Source organism: Muscardinus avellanarius (assembly GCF_963383645.1).
Source record: "Muscardinus avellanarius genome assembly, chromosome: 6".
Taxonomy (NCBI): domain Eukaryota; kingdom Metazoa; phylum Chordata; class Mammalia; order Rodentia; family Gliridae; genus Muscardinus; species Muscardinus avellanarius.
Window position 1 is genome coordinate 123,434,719 of NC_137791.1, and position 18,308 is coordinate 123,453,026.

General features: G+C 36.3%; 1 protein-coding gene across 6 annotated transcripts in view; it reads left to right on the forward strand.

Moving 5' to 3' along the window:
• The window catches only part of KCNIP4 (potassium voltage-gated channel interacting protein 4), a gene marked incomplete at both ends in the record, with an annotated part of 1,202,216 nt that overhangs the window by 996,255 nt on the left and 187,653 nt on the right, over window positions 1-18,308 (forward strand). The gene's annotated exons all lie outside the window — the stretch shown is intronic.

The window sequence follows — 18,308 nt, forward strand, 5'->3', positions numbered from 1 at the left end:
TGTTCATGGATTGGCAGAATAAATATCATTAAAATGGCCATCCTCCCAAAAGTGATCTACAGATTTAATGCAATGCCCATTAAACTACCAAGATCATTCCTCATAGACATAAAAAAATCTGTCCTTAAATTTATATGGAATAACAAAAAGCCCAGAATAGCCAAGATAGTTCTCAGCAACAAAAACCACGCAGGAGGAATCACAATACCTGACTTTAAGTTATACTACAAAGCCATTGTAATAAAAACAGCACGGTACTGGCAAAAGAACAGATATATATAGACCAATGGAGCAGAATAGAAGACCCAGAAACAAGTCCACACACTTTCAGCCAATTGATTTTTGACAAAGAGGCCAAAAACATACACTGGAAAAAAGATAGCCTCTTCAACAAATGGTGTTGGCAAAACTGGTTAACCATATGCAGAAAATTGGATATTAATCCCACTTTTTCACCCTGTACAAAAGTCAACTCACGATGGATCAAAGACTTGGAAATTAAACCAGAGACTTTGAAGCTCCTTGAAGAGGGCATAGGTCCAACACTACAACACATAGGCACAGACAAATATTTCCTCAACAAGACCCCAAAGGCACAACAAATTAAAAGGAGAATCAATACATGGGATTGCATGAAACTGAAGAGCTTCTGTTCAGCAAAGGAAACTATCAAGAATCTCAATCGAGAGCCAACAGAATGGGAGAAGATTTTTGCCACCTACACCACTGATAGAGGACTAATATCTAGAATATACAGAGAACTCAAGAAACTCAACACTAAGAAAACAAAGCATCCAATAACAAAATGGGCAAATGAACTAAATAGACACTTCACAAAAGAAGAAATTCAAATGGCCAATAAATGCATGAAAAAATGCTCAACATCACTGGCAATCAGAGAGATGCAAATCAAAACTACCCTGAGATTTCACCTAACTCCAACTAGAATGGCCATCATTCAAAACACAAACAACAACAGATGCTGGCGAGGATGTGGAGAAGTGGGCACTCTAAGGCATTGTTGGTGGGATTGCAAATTAGTGCAACCACTTTGGAAAACAGTATGGAGAATCCTCAGAAGAATGGGAACAAATTTACCATTTGATCCAGCAATACCACTGTTGGGTATCTACCCAAAAGAAAAGAAACCAAACTACCAAACTAATGCATGTGTATCTATGTTCATAGCTGCACAATTCACCATAGCCAAACTATGGAACCAGCCAAGATGTCCATCAACAGATGAATGGATTACAAAACTGTGGGATATGTACACAATGGAATTTTACTCAGCCATCAAAAAAAACTCAATTACATCATTTTCAGGGAAATGGATGGAACTGGAGGACATAATGCTAAGTGAGATTAGTCAGGCACAAAAAATAAGAAATCAGATGCTTTCCCTAATATGTGAGAGTTAGGGAGAAAAGAGGAGCAAACAAGACAACCTAAAGGAGGATAAATGAGGGGGGAAGAGGAAAATCTCTAAAGCTCACAATGTACTTAAACATATCAAAGTCAATCACTAAGCCAAGGAAGGGAGGGAGGGATGGGGAGGGAATGGGGTTGGATTTGGGTAGGGGTTAAATCAGCGATGAGTACATGTTTGTACACACAAGTTTTTTATCCCAATAAGTTGTATGAATATAATGCACCAATAAAAAAAATTAAAAAAAAGAAATTAAAAAAAAGAAATGTATTCATTTGTCCTACTATATCCCAGAGCTAGAAGAGTTTCAAACCTACAACCAGAAAACAGTAATTCTTATGTTAAGCTCTCACTACATGCACAGGAGGTAAACTGTGAAGGATAAAACGCCGTCTTTGATCTTCAGGAGGAGCAGACAGCTGAACACATGACACGGCAGCACAAATGTATAGACTACAATGGAGTGTAATGGTAGGGCATTGGACTTTGAAAGAAAAATTTTTTTAATGCAGGAATAAATAGAGTGAATTGGACAGGCTGGACCCTGCTGCTGTCTGTTCTCTTTTTCTAACAGAACACCAATTAGAGATGAAACATTAACGTGCCCAGAAAGCATTTAATCATCCAGACATTTTGTAATTCTCTTGATGATGGTCACAATAAGATTGTGAACAATGAGCTACAAGTGGAAGTCTACAAGGTCGACTTTCTTGGGTAAATATTGTTTTTTCTAAGAGGATGGAGAAAGAAAAGGAGAAGAAAGGGGAAGAACAGAGGAAGAAAAAGGAAGTTTAGAAAACAGAGGAGAAACTGGAGGAGAAAGAAGAGGAAATAAAGCTGTTGTGTGTGTTATGCCCTCAACTTCCCTTCTTTCTGAGTCAGGTGGTGACCTGATGCCTGCAGGTGCGGTAATCATCACTAATCATGAGAAAAAAAACCACAATTTAACATGGCAGTCAGTCTTAGAAGGCTTAAACTGGACTGCCTACTTCATAGACTTTTGTTTTGTAGAAGTAAATCCTGATTTGGCTCAGTCACTATAGTACGCAGAGAGTGCGAAGCCAGTCCTAACTCATACGCAAGGAGATTCTTAGTGTGCAGTTTTTTGCTTCCTTCACATTGCTATTCTATGGCTGTCTCTCACTAAAGCCATCCTGAATTCACTGTTATAAATTATGAACTAGGTGTCCATGATTCCACAGAACTGTGTGCAACAAAGAATATAGACAAGGACTGGTGATTTGATGTCCACTGCTAATGTTCCATTTACAAAACAGAAAACAAATGACAAGAAAATGGTCAGAATGGGGTGATAATTGCCAAGCTGACAACGCAGATACACTAGCTGAGTACCTTGAATGAATTTCAAAATCAGCACCTCGTTGTTCTGCTTATGATGTTAGCTCAATGCCAGGAGATTTTTTTTTCCTGCAAGTGAATGAGAAAACAAAAATACAACTTGTGACTGTAAAACCACATTTTTAGCAAGCATGTTGGAGTCCTGCATGCAAATGATTTTTAGCCTTTAATGGGATGGTCCAGAAAAACTGTTCTCTGACTTTAGTGACTCCAACAGATTCTTCTGATAAATTACGCACTTGAAATTATCTGCAAAGCCAGTTTGCAATCCAATTGGAAAAATCCAACTCTTTACTTCATTGTCACACTTAAAACAGAAATAAATCACACATACACACGCACACACACACACACAATCTCCTCACAAACTTAATGATGAGTATTAAATATTATACTGCATTAGGAGTCTTTGAGAGCTGGTTGAGTGGTGTGTTATACACACCAAGAGAAACTAAAACAATAATTCTATGAACAATATTTTAAGAAAACATTTACTATACTTGAAAGAAATCCACATTTTGAGCTCTAAGAATCTTGAAAGAAAGATTTTCCAGTAGTTTCTTGTTTATTTTATATTTTGTACCTTTATAGAACTTTATAGTTTTGAAGTACTTTTCATGTTATTTCTCACAACATACTCCATTTTATAGTTATAAAAATTAAAGTTCAGCCGGGCGTGGTGGCGCACGCTTGTAATCCCCGCGCTTGGGAGGCAGAGACAGGAGGATTGCGCAGGTGCAAAGCCAGCCGCGCACGCTGGCTTAGGAGACCCTGTTTCCAAAATAAAAATGTAAAAATAGGTCTGGGAGTGTAGCCCAGAGGTAGAAGGGCTTCCAGGAACCCCAGTACCACCAAATAATAATAATAATAATAATAATAATAATAATAATAATGTTCATAAATACTAAGTTTTCTGAATTTATCAGAGTTCTCCAGAGAAACAGACCCTATATAAAATAGATTAGATGATAGATGTATGATAGATAGATAGATTGACAGATTGATTTGCTGTGGGAATTGGCTCATGTTATTACTGAAGACCACCATCTATAATCTGTAAGCTCAATAACTAGGAAATCTATTAGCATCATTCAATAGTAGCCTGAAGGTCTTTGAACCAGAAACTTAAATGTCCAAGTTCAAGAGAAGACAGATGAGAGAGACAGAATTTCCCTTCATTCACATTTTGGTCTAATCAGACTCTCAATGACACTCGCCCACATTAGTGAGAGTAGATCTTTTTTTACTCAGTTTACTAATTCAAATGTTAATCTCTTCTGGAAGCACCCTCAGATATACTCACAAGCAATGTTTGACTAGCTATCTGAACATCCCTTAGCTCAGTTATGTTAGTACATAAAGTTAACCATAACATTTACCAAAGCCCTAAAACAAATCGTCTCAAGCCAGGCCTGGATATGGGACTCTAGCATCAGCCATGAATACTGCTCTTTAGTCAGTATTGCCTTTCTTTTTCCACATCCTGTAAAATGATTTTAAGCAATTACATATCCCCTTGAATATTTTGAGATCAAAAATATTTTTATCACAAGTTTAATTATTTTAATTCTGGAAGTTATAATTCTGGCATACTGCAAACGCAGTATGAAATATGTTTCATCCATCTTTTAAGTCTACTAAGTTGAATCTAACAGCTACAGCAAATTAATACTCATTATACCTTCATTACTTTTCTTGGGAACTAAAAATGTTTAAGTTTTTGCTACATTTTCTGTGTAATATATAAAAATGAAAGTATAGTTTTTATAATGGAAAGTCACTTTTGATATCTTTTTTGCAAGAAACGTAAAAATTACGATTTCGTTTTGAAAGCATTTTTATGATTATAAGGAATAAATATTTTTTAAAATTTCAATTTATATTGTGTAAAATCTCAATAGATGCAGGAGATAGAAATCAAATCATTGCAATATGAGACTGCTTTACAAAACATTATTTTTGTTAACATAGTTAACAAAATAATTAAGCAAGGCATTACTTTTGTTTCAAAATTTGAAAATAATTTAACCAAAATAATAAAAATTTAATTTAAATGTTACCTCCTCATTCACATTTCCAGGAAAAACACATATTAATGGACAGAATAAGAAAGAATTGTAAGTAAGGATCCTCTCCATTTTTAAGTCTTGCTTTGAAGTATGAACAGGAACTATTCCCTACTTACATCTATCACAGAAGTGTTTATTAAAGGACTTCAGACTATTTGGAATAAGGGAATTATTACAATTAAAACACCATTCTTAAGCAATTATATTATTTCAGACTGTAATTTTCATGCACAGAAATTTATTATATCAAATTATATCAAATTATTTGTAATTTTCAAGAAATATGAGGGAGAAAGCTATTTAAATTTTCTATTTTGCCAAAGCTCTCCAGGGGCAGAACCATTCATTTCACAATTTTTTTTAAATCTAGTAACTAAATGCCACACCAGACAATTCTGGACAGTCCTACACCTGGAACTAGAAAATAATCAAGTGCCACTGGGCTAAGATTTTGAAATGCTTAAGATTTGCACAAGAACACTAATAACTACTAAAGTTCTACTAAACACTAATAACTACTAAAGTTCTACTAAATACTACTAATAACTACTAAAGTTCTACTAAAATTAGATGATAAAATGGATTTAGAGATAGGAATAATGCTTCACAAAATACATCCTTAAACATTTTCCATGTACTAGGGCTTTTGTGCCTGTTTCTTTGGAGAATACTAATACATACATACTAATATACCTCTTTTTAAATTTAGTAAAAATGAGTGTAAATAAGAGTAGAGACTCCACCAAGGTCACCCTGCTCTAAAGCCGCAGAACAAGGCATCATTTAAGCAGTCACACCAATCCACTGAATGCCTGCCAGTTCCCAGTTTGGTACTAGGGGCCTGGAATGCAAACTATAAGTATACCAGAGACTCTGTGAAAAGGGATAATGTCTATGGGGTTGAAACTCAGGTCAGCCTGGCCCTTTTCCAGTGCAACACACCAAATAAAACATTGTCCAGTTATAAATATAACAATTATAAATAAAATATAACGTCCAATTATAAATCATGATACTTCTTTTAATTTTCTGTTTATTAGTATTAGGAACTGTTTCTTTCATATCTGCCCTGTTTATAATCCTGTTCACACCATTTTTCTTTATCATTTTGTGTAATATTACAGAGAAGAAACAAGGGGAAAGAAAAGAAGTGTTTTTTTTTTTCCATTGAATCATTAACCTGGAGGCCTTTTCCTGGAGTCCTTTTTGTATGTTAACACCATAGCAGAAAAGACCATCAGCCTGCAGTACTTAGGACTCGGATTATATCTTATTAATACCTTCACAAAGCTCTTTGGTTTGAGCACCATTCGCAGTTCTTTAATCCTTGTAAGCTAAATGCCATCCCAGACATTTCCTGGATAAATAATACATTTTCATTGTCTGGGCTAGGATTTTTAAAGGATTTGTACAGCAGTAATATTTGCAAAGTGCCTTTTACTAAAGTTTATGTGATATCTTATGTATAATTAGCCTTTTTGCTCACAGATTGGTTTTCCAAGTAATCAGACTTCCTTTGACAATTTTTGGGTTAAATCTAGACTGAATTGTACAGTCCTTGATTTTTTTTCCCTGGTACTAGAGTTTGAACTCAGGGTCATTCTAGCAGGGAGCTACACCCCCAGCCTTATCTTATTTTCTGTTTTGAAATGGAGTCTCACAAAGTTGCTAAGAGCCTCACTAAGTTGCCAAGGCTGACTGGCTTTGAACCTTTGATCCTTTTATCTCAGTTTCCCAAGTATTGGGATTACAAATGTGTGCTACTCTACCCAGCTACAGTCTTTGGTTTTGATGTAAAGTGTTTTTCTGGATGATAAACCATTTCTTATAATTCTAAACACTTACCATCCTAAAGTGAAAGAGCCAAGTGTGTAGAAAGGAAAAGAGGGGAGGAAAGAGAGGGTAGAGTGAGTGTGTGCTGGCTGGACTGCCGAGTCCAAGAGGACAGGACATGGATGCCTTGTTTCTGCTGAATATTTAGTACCTCACTCAGCATTAGGAATTCAGAAGGAATTTGATAAATATGTATAGAGAGTCTAAGGCAAGAGAAGGGGAGCTATGAATGAATCCAGGCTTAAGAAATAACTTTCATCTACTCAAAAAAATATAATGAAATCTCCCCCAAAAGGTGTTGAAAGAGATAAAAAGTACACACTTGATGCAACATTAATCCACACCAACTAAACTTTGATCCACCATTTTATCTAGCACCTATGACTTCTCTTAATATCACATAAGCAAATTATTATGAAGTAGATAAGGAGTTCATTTGCACTTAAAGAAGAAAATAGACCCATAGTGCAAAAACAGAAGCAAGGTGTGGCGTAGATTTTCCAGGGAGGAATATTAGTCAGACATAGTTTACCCTGTTGTGTGTGTGATTCCTGGTAGAGTTTTCTGATACTTTTTTTGGACAAGAAGAAAAATAAAATTAAAAAGCTTTACCTAAAAAATATTAGACTTGTGTCATATATGAAAATGGGCCTCAATCCTGAGGAAGACTACATTGGGCATCCTAAGTGTTCCAATATGGTGCTCTTTTTTATGCCTGTTATATAAGGGGCTTTCTGGCTGACTCTGAGTTCCATAGAAGAACCATGCTTTATCCCCATGTTCTTGATGTTCTTGAAGGACTATGTTTCTGGTTGGTATAAAGTTGTTTAAAGGAGGTGTTCTCTTGAGAAAATTTCTCCCAAATTTCTTCACTGGACTTGTTTATTTTCACCTAATAGAAGACACAAATGGACTTCTACATTTATTCGACTATTGATTATGTTTCAATAAGATGGTAGGAACTTAGAAGAAAATAACCAAAATATGGTTTTTATCCTTCAGTAGAAACTAATGTACGGGGAGAAATCAAATAAACAATAACAACAAAAGCATTTTAAGACAAAAAAAAATTTAAATCCTCTATGTTGGGCTAATGGAAGAGGATGGCAATTAAATCATTCTTATTTCTGGAAGTTAGAAAAATAGTATTTAGAATTAATATTATGAAATATTTGCAATGATTTTATATGAAAGTAGGCATTCACCCATGCTAACAATTTCCCACTCAGGAATGTTCTTTGTATCATTAAAGTAGTTGAAAGATTAGTGTCCAAGTTTCAGTTATTAAATCTAGGCTTTCCAGTTCTTCTTGATAACACTCACATAATAATTTTAAAAAATATGACTCTCATCACCATCAAGGACAAGAGTAGTATATATTTAGCATCTTTTATATAGTAAGCATCTTACTGGGAATTTTTCAAATGCTGTCTCAGATTGTCACAATAAACCTACACAATAGTGATTATTCCTGGCTAAAAATCTGAGACTCAAGGTATCAGATATTATCTTTAAAGATATATATCTCAGAATTATTAGAGTCGGGCCTCAAATCCTACCTTATCTAATTTTGAGATCAGTGCATTCCCCACTAAAGCAGGCTACTTCTTTAGAACCTGAAAGTATATTGCAGACCTGTTTCTTCTCCTCTTCTTCTCTTTTGCCTACTTCTGTATGGACTCCACTAATCCTGTTCTGTGCTATATTGGTTTGCTGGGATTGCATAACAAAGTGCCACAGCTGCTCACCAACTTGAGAGCAGATTGTTTCAGAGAAAAGTAAGAACAGATGCGATGCCCTGTGTTAGGGTATAGAGCAGTCTATGTTGAAAGAGTGCTAAAGAGACCAGCATATCTAAAAAGAAGAGACTGGTACAAAACAGTCTTTAAAAAATAAGCATTTATTTATTAGACAATAGAAATTAATTGGCTTGTAACTCTGACGTTGAAAAGTTAGTTCCTTTTGAGGATTTGAGGATTTTGAGAAAAAGGAGGTATTCTGGGCCTCTCTGCCTCTCTCTTTGGCCTAGAGATGGCTATTCTCTTCTCTTCTCTCTTTCTCTCTCTCTCTCTCTCTCTCTCTCTCTCTCTCTCTCTCTCGGGGGGTAGGGATTGAACTCAGGTGCATTCTACCTCTAAGCTACACTTCAAGCCCTTTTTATTTCTTGGAAACAAGGTCTTGCTAAGTTACTCATTAAGTTGCTGAGGCTGACCCTGAACCTGCAACCCTCTGTCTCACCCTCCCGAGGAGTGGGATTGCAGGTGCGCACTGCCATGCCCTGCTCTCTGTGTTGTCTTCCTTCTGTCATACTGGATCATCACCAACCCAGGTATCTCACTTTAATTCCATTGCCTCTGTAAAAGTCTATCCTCAAATAAGGTCACACTCAGCCTAGTGGAAATAAGGACTTCAGTTTAATTCTGTAAGATATGGAAATACAATTCAACAGATAACATGTGCATTCTGGTAGAATTCTAAAGACTGATACTTCTCCCTCTATCCCTTCTGTCTTGGGTGTAACCAGGTATCTTGAATGTTACCAAACGAACATTCTAAACCACTTAGACGAGCACAGCTTGGCTCTTTAAAATCTCCAAGCGATCCTCATCGCTAACACTAACGTCTAAAACACAGGGATGGGAAATACAGTATTTCACAATGGGCTGGGAGAATAGCATTCCAACCTTATCTCCCATCCCTCTCTGTCACACACTCTAACCAAATGCCTAGTAGAGAAGTGAGCTTTTCATTTTTCAAACATTTTCTTGTGCTATTGACTTGAAAACAAATATAGACTATAATTTAACTCATATTTAATGCTAATAGTTTTTAGAATTGTCTGCTCTGAGATACAGAGAGGTAGTGGCTTACTTGTTTTTCTTGTTTAAGATCATATGTTCGATTGTAACAAAGGTATGCAGAACTTGAAATTTCCCCATATTAAAATATTTATAAGTATTTATGAGCTTGTCTTTCTCAACAAAATGCAATTTTCCTGCCAAAAATTCTAATGCTTAGAGCATAATGTAGTATCTGGAATGTAATATGCACTCAAAAAATGTTTGTCGTGTGTCCTAACATTCAAGTTATATAATATTTTGTAGCTGGGCTCAGTGCCATACACCTGTTATCTCAGTACTTGAGAGACAGACACAAAAGAATTATGGGTTTGAGGCCAGACCAGCAATTTAGCTAGAGAGTGTTTCAAAACTTAAAAAAAAGTAAAAATAGAAAGAGCTGGGAGAGTAATTCAGAGGTAGAACACCTCTGGGTTCAAACAATATATACAATCTTTTGTAACAATATCAATGAAAATATTGCCACTAAAGTGTCTCAGCAGGCCTTGGAAAGACAGGTCATTTTTTTATTCATTTCTTCATTGTCACCTGTTCCAGGTGTTAAAGTTGAGGGGCAGGTAAGACCATCCTGGTACTCTCTCTCCTTGCCTTTCTATTCCAGTAGAGGAGAGAATCAAAATGAAGAGCCAAACAAGAAAAATAGGTGGAAGTAAGTGAGATGAAGAGAATATTCCAGGACAGTGTGAAAAAGAAACTTTGCAGGTAGAGGAAGCAGTAGATCTCTAAAAGCGTGAGTGAGGAGGAAGGCCTCCTTAGGGGAGAGAGAAGTGAAGCGAGGAACCAGCTGTTCTGCAAACAGAGAGCAGATTGTTGCAGAGAGAAGAGCAGATGCAATGCCCTGTGTCAGGAGGGAGAGCTCCCAATATGGTGAAAGCCTGCTAAAGAGACTGGCATAGTTAAAAAGAAGGGATTGGTGCAGGAGAACCACTAAGCAGTTTGTGATTACTTTTTTAGAAGTGACGGGAAGCCATGGAAAGGTTAGATTGGATAGCGGTTGAGGGTGAGATGTAATCAGATTCATGTGTCATAGTAACCTTCTGGGCCTTGCGGTGCCATCATAGGCTTTTCCCCAACCTCCATGTCAGTTCATTTGTTCTCTTATTCTTTCTTAAGAGACTGTCTCATTTATAGTTATACAATCATTCGTGTAAATAAATCACCTATTCCTGGATCACAAGCTTCCAGATCTAGTCTTGCTGATCATCACATTCTAGGGCCAAGCACAGCTGAGCACAGGATGTACTTGGTTGGTAAGCCTCAAAACAATGAGGGGGGTATGGTGGCATATGCCTGAAATTTTAGTGCTTGGGAGTCTAAAAGACAGGAGGATTAGAGGTTCAAAGCCGACCTTGGCAACTTAGCCAGGCCCTTAGCAACACAGTGAGATCCTGTTTCTAAATAAATAAATGGGGTTGAGGGTTGTAGGGCTAGAGATGTAACAAACACCCCTCAGTTCAATTTCTAGTCACACACACACACACACACACACACACACACAGAGCTGGGGATCTAGCTAAGAGATAGAATGCCCCTGGGTTCGGCTTTCAGTGTCATACAAACAAACAACAACAAGAAGAATGAAGAGAAATACAAAGAACTCCTTGCATGCCCCCTCTAAAAAAAGAGTTGAAGCAAGAGTAACTCAATGAATATAAATGATCAACATCATCAATTATATTTTATATAAATATAAAATAAAAATTACCACTGATAAAATAATCAAAATAAGTAGCAGAAAAAGGAAGGAAAAAGGGAAAAAAGGAGGAGGAAAGAAAGAAATGTGTAGGACCACAGTGGTGTTGACTAATAATAAGCAAAAACAGTGTCATGGAAGATACCAGAAAAGCTAATCTAATAGTATCAACAGCGATTAGGAAAAGATCTGTCCATGATGAGCTCAGCTTAGCCGTTGCTGCAGGAGAGTTAAGATTCAAAACATGTGTCTTGGAGAGCTTCATATCCCTGTTCTCTGTGAGCAAAACTTTGCTTGCGGAGGGAGGGAGAAGAGATGTTTGCAATTTTAAGCCAGATTTCTATTTAGCTAATATAAGCTGTGATTCAGAACATGCTGTGATTATAAGTAATATTATTTCTGATTTTTTGAGTGGATGCTAAGGGCTACCAATTAAAACAAGCTTCTGAAATTTCCTGAACTCATCTTCTTGTGGAAAATTTATTTTTCCTTCCCTACTGTTTCTCTTTTCTATTTTATAATGCTGGTTCTTTTCCTCCTGGGTTCTACACAGGGACTACATCTATATTGTCTATTAGTGGGTAAGTCTTCTGAAAAATCTCATGAGAGAAACAGCAGTGTCACCACCATGTTGCAGGATGAACCACATGCCCCATGACTGAAAAGCCAATCTAGGGTGATATAGACAAGAAGCCTTAGTGGAGGTCAGAGAAGGGAGCTCTTCTGGACTGTAATAACCCAGAGAGCCTGGAGGGAGTGAGGAGAACGTTTGATAAAAAGGCGATTCTGAGCGGAGGTGGACTGAGCTGATTGCAGCATAACCACACAGCAACCTGATGGATAGCAGAGCAGGAGAAGGCACTGAAAATTGAATGCGTCTATCCACTCACAAAACAGTTTCCCTCAGGAAGGAACTCAAGCATATACAGTTAGTGGCATAGAACTAGTCCTTCTATTTGTTCAACCAAAAGAGAAGGAAACCTAAAAAGGGAGAAATTTTAAAAATTCAGTTTGAAAAAAACCTTTCAACTCCCAAATGGCCAAGACTTTTCTTTCCACATTAAAATAAAATAAAATAAAATAAAATAAAAGGCACAGGAGTACATCCCTATAATTCTAATATCTAGGAGGATGAGACAGGAGAGTCACAGGTTTGAGGCAAGTCTCAGAAAGTTAGCATGACTCTGTTTAGAAATATAATAAATTAATTTAAAAAGGGCTGAGGGTGTGTCTCAGAGGTAGAATGTTCCTGGGTTCAGTCCCCAGCACCAAAAAAAGGAGGAATATTCATAAGCCTTATTAATTCCTTGCCATTTTATTTACTTATTTTATGTTTTTTATGGTACTAGTGATGGAACTCAGGGACATTCTACCTCTGAGCTATATCTCCATCTCTGTTTTATTATTTTATTTTGAAACAGGGTCTCACTAAGTTGTAGATGGCCTCAAAACGTTGCTGAGGCTGGCCACAAACTTGCCATCCTCCTGTCTCAGTCTCCCAAAGAATGGGATTACAAGTGTGTGCCACCACACCTGGTTTTCTTGCCTTTTTAATTTTTTTCTTGCATTTTTAAACTGAAGAAAAATAATTTATATTCTTCTTATAAAAAGACAAAATTTGAATGATGTTTGAAAATACCAACTGTGGGCTAAATACTGCATGTAAAATCATAAGATATTTACTTTTTCAGTGACAAGTGGATCAAATACTAGTGTAGGTGAAATTCATATGTGTGTGTCTACATATGTTATACACACTTACATAAATGATCATATACATATATTATATACACATATATAATATATGTATGTATTTTTCTGCTTTATAAAGATGTACCTTTTACTAAAGAAAAACTCATTAAGTCTCCAAGTGTCTTGAATCTAATTTTAGTAGAATGCTATGTTATAAAAATTTACCAATGATAGAAATATCTTCTGCATTTGTAGAAGAGAAATTAATATGTTGTATTAATTAACAGAGTTTTAATATGCTGCCTAAAAAACAAATAAATAAAAGTAATCTCTCTTTGTTCTCTTTGCCAAAACTAAAAATATTTCCCTTAAAGCAAATATTTTTATGGCTTTAATTTTCTTAAAGTGTGGAACTCATCCTCCCTAAAAATAAGTAATGAGCCACTTTTTCCTCTTGCTTTGCACTCCTGCTGAGAGAATCTGAGGTTGAACTTCAAAAAGCATTGCTCATGGCTCAGTTGCAAGTGCTGAGAGATAGGATGAGAGATAGCATTCATCTGAGTACAATATTTTCTTTCCTGAGGTATGTAAAAGAAATATTCATGTAGAGAATAAACACTTTCTGGCACTTTTAAAACAATGTCATGCTTGAAGATTATAAACTGATGAGTAAAGCAGTCATTTGGAGAAAAACTCCCAGCTAAAGAGTAGAAGAAAAAAAAAAAGCAAAAGATAAGCAACAAATAAAAATAAAAATAAAAAATAAAGAGTAGAAGCCACCATAGCACTTTTTAAAGTTATTTCTAGGAACTATTCAAGGAAGCAGTCTTTCAGGCACCCAAAAGGAACATTACTTCATAGAACTATTATTTATCAAAACTTTATGTTAATTCCCAAAGACTCTAGAACAAAGGAAGATTTGCTTTTATGATCACTTGGAACATATATATTTTAGATGAAGATGATTTAAACATACTTAGTATCTCTTCTAGCTAACTAGGCTTCTACTAAGCTTAAAAACCCATCATCTTGACTGTTTATACACTATTTGGCCAAACATGTTTGTCTCAATCAACATTCTCACTGCTGTAATCCCAAACAACTGAACACACAACATAGAGGAATAAGTTTTATTTCTTTACAGTTTGGGAGGTTCCAAGGTTCAGTTCATGACTGGCTGGGTCTGTGGACCTCAGGACCTGTCAGTGAAAAGCAGAGAGAGGGAAAGAGTGAGGCTCTGCTCTCAAATCATGGAGACCAGAAGAGAGAGAGAGAGAGAGAGAGAGAGAGAGAGAGAGAGAGAGAGAGAGAGACCTTATATAGTCTCCAGGCCAAACCTCATCACCTCATTGACCCCTCCCAAGGAACCAAGCTCTATCTCAAACATGGCTTCCTACTCTCTGTGAGCTTTGGAGGGACATTATAAATTCAAGCCATTGTGGTATCATTACCCGGCTATATTTGAGCTGTTGACCTGAAGAGTCCTGGTGTGACTCCAATGATGCCCTGGGATAAGTCATTAAGAAACAGTACATGGCTAAGTGCCTATTGTAATACAGAGTGGGTAAAATGTTGAGGAGACACAGAAAATGATAATCACAATAATAATTGCTTTGCTTAGCTATCACAAATACCATAAACTATGTGGCTTATGAGCAACACAACTTTATTTCTTAAAGATGTGCATGCAGGAAAGTCAAAGATCAAGTCATTAGCGGATTTGGTGTCTGATGCAGTACTGTTACAATTCCATCAAGGTCCCCCTGAACCATTTCTAAAAGAAATTATTCTTTTTGACATTGAATTATCTTGTAACTTTTCTAAAACAGAAAAAACAAATGGTGGACCATTAAGTTTATTAATTCTAGACTCTTAATTGTATTTCATGTTTCTCTATTTCTGTCTGTCCTTGGGCCAGTACCACACAGTCTTGTTATGAGTTTTGAAATTGTGAAGTGTGAGTCCTCTAACTTAACTTGATTTTTATTATTCAAGATATTATTTCTTTGTGGTTTTTTTTTTGTTGTTGTTGTTGATGTTATTGTTGCCATACTGGGGATTGAACCTATGGTAATCTACTACTGAAATACATCCAAGCCCATTTTATTATTTTTAAGTTATGATCTTTCTTAGTTGCCTAGTTTGGCTTTAAACTTAACATCCTTTTGCCCCAGCCTGTCAAGTAGCTTGGATTACAGATATATGTCTCTGAAATTTTCAGAATAATTTTTAGAGTTCTCTGGGTTCCTCACATTTTCATTTGAATTTTAGGCTAAACCTCTGTCAAATAATTTGCTTGGGTTTTGAGAGAGATTGCATTTGGCCTGTAGACCAATTTGGGAAGTATTGCCACCATAAAAATAACACAAATATACAGCATGTTTTCAGTTGCTTAGACCCTCTTCAATGTTCAGCAATGTTTCAGCAATGTTCCATTGTTTCCACTGTAAAAGTCTTTCTCTTTACTTAAACTTATTCCACATGTTATTCTTTTGATTCTATTTGATCTTTTTAATTGCTAGTGTATAGATTGATTCTGCAGCCTTCATAAACTTATGTATTATCTCGTTTTTTGTTGTTGTTTGTGTATATATCTGTGAATTCCTTGAAATTTTCTATATACAAAATTACATCGTTATGTCATCTACAAATAAGGATAGTTTACTTCTTTTCCAGTTAAGATTAATCTAAGTTTTGATTATATGTAGGTAAACTTGGAGGATAAAAGGAAGAGAAATAATTCAAATCAGAGCCCTAGATATGTAAAACAATCTGCCTTGATATGATCATATTAGTACCAGATTTAAAAAGCATTCAACTTGAGGAGATATATGGCAAAATGTGAAATGATAAGTAAATAAGGGACAAAATTAGAATGGACTCTGCTGCCAAGAAAGAAGAGGTCTGAAGGAACACTGGTCCATTGTGAGCTTCTGCTTCTGCAATTGGGGGAGGATAGAGTCATCATAAATCCATTTGAGGGACTTACCAACTTGCTCATAAATACTTTAAGTGGAAAAATACAGATTTTTTTTTTTAGTTAAAGAAGAGTGTGAATCCAAAGAGTGAGGGCTATTTTTACAACTGATTTATGTTTAAGAGAGAAAAGGGAAAGTCTGGAGAGTAAAGCTCAAGTTACTCAGTGCCAGCCTGGATTATGAAGGTGCAGAACAGGGCCGAGAAATGCATTGTGGCGTTATTAAGTTCATCCTCTAAAGTGATTCAAGAGATCTGAACACTCTGACTGTGAACTCTTACCAGACATTTAACCACCCTCCTTTCTTTGTATATAATCTTTTAAAACTAATTTAACTCACCCAAGGCTTCAGAGATAGTAAAACAAGTAAAATAATTTATTTCTTTTCAAACCTTATTAAAGTTCCTTTAGACCATAAGATCTGTAAACCAAGGTGCACGGCTCTTGGATAATGAGCCATGGAAACTGAGTCCCATGAGGAGAATTAATGCTGTAAGTTAACACAATTTATCTTACAAGATAACAAGAAACTTAATGTTCATAATGGCAATTTTTCCACATTGTAACTTTTGGTCATAACATGAGATCATTTTTGTAAGTAATAATAATCTATAATTTTTAAGGCCAAATAAACCATTTATTTATTAAGAAGAAATGGTTGTCCTATGATAAATCAACAGAGAAATCATGCTAAAATGAATTCAGATTCCTATTTTATTTTTTTTCTCATAATCTATTTTATGTGACTTTCTCTTAAATTATAAACATAGTTTCCACTGGAGCTTCTTGTTTGGAGGGAGGAAGGAAGGATGTTGGTAAATGTGATCTTTGTGATGTTCCCAAAATAATTAGAGTGTGACTATTTCCTATTCAATCTCCAGAAAGAAAAATAAAATCAAGTTACCATGCTAAAAAGATGGAAAAGCTTTCTTAATAGTGACTAAGAAAGCTTAGTCACTATTCCTGTAGAAGGAATACCACACTCACAACGTCTGGGCCAGGCAAGAGAGTCAAGACAAACACAAACAAATGTCTCTTCCATGCGGTGTTATCAGATTGTTTCCTAAGCAGTAAGGGTAGGGTGTTTTATAGGTGTGGAAGTGTGCTTGGAAGATATAATTATGTTAGACATAGGCATAGATAATCTGGCTAAGATAGTAAAGATCTCAGCAAATTAGAGGCCTTTATGAGATCATTGAGCCCCTGAGTACAAAGAAAGAGATAGTAGAATTTGGGAAAAGGATAGAGAAGTTCAAAAAAAGCAAACTCTGGGCATAATGGTGTACACTTGAAATTCTAGAACTTGGGAGGCTGAGACAGGAGGATAACAGGATCGCAGCCAGTCTCAGCAATTTGTGAGGTCCTCCACAACTTAGTGGGAGCCTTATTCAGAATAAAGAATAAAATAGGTCTGGGAATGTACCTTAGATATAGAATGCCCCTGGGTTCCATCCCTAGTACTACACACACACAAAAAAAAAAAGAAAAAAAAAACTTTAACTTGAAATTCTCTGGCAGGGGGTGGTGGCGCACGCTTGTAATCCCCGCGCTTGGGAGGCAGAGACAGGAGGATCGCGCATGTTCGAAGCCAGCCGTGCGCGCTGGCTTAGGAGACCCTATTTCCAAAATGGAAATGTAAAAATAGGTCTGGCAGTGTAGCCCGGAGGTAGAAGGGCTTCCAGGAACCCCAGTACCAGCAAAAAAAAAAAAAGAAAGAAATTCTCATTAGACTTGCTCCATTCTATTTCCAGAGAGAGAGAGAGAGAGAGAGAGAGAGAGAGAGAGAGAGAGAAGAGAGAGAGAGAGAGAGAGAGAGAGAGAGAGAGAGAGAGAGAGAGAGATATTTGGGTCACTATTCTTGTCAGACTGAGTCCCTGTTTTACTTTCTTAATTCTGGAGTGGTTTTGATAACTCTGGAGAGGTGTTAAAGGTGGAAAGGGAGAGAGAGAAAAGAAAGGAGGGAATTCTGCACAGAGGATGGATTTGAAGGGTGATGGTGCTGGGAAGAGACTATTTTTACTTGGCCATGGGCTATCAACAAAAGGGGAACATGACTAATAAAAGCCCTTCCCTTAACACAACACACACATACACACATACATGGACACACACACACACACTCACACACACACACACACTCAAATATTTTTTTAAAAAATCGTTTCAGGGATAAGTTACTTGTAAATGGGAATGAGCCTGTTGGGAAAGTCTAAGTAAATTAAAAATTAATAAAATATTGATTATTAAAAGATGTGCATGGTTATAAAAAGAGAAACCCAACAGAGTCTGGATCTCACTGAAATCAGGTAATAACTATGTATCAGTTAAGAAAATTTTTCAGTTACAATAATTGAAAAACTGCTTAGAGGCTGCTTAAACCTTGAGGAGCCTATTTTCC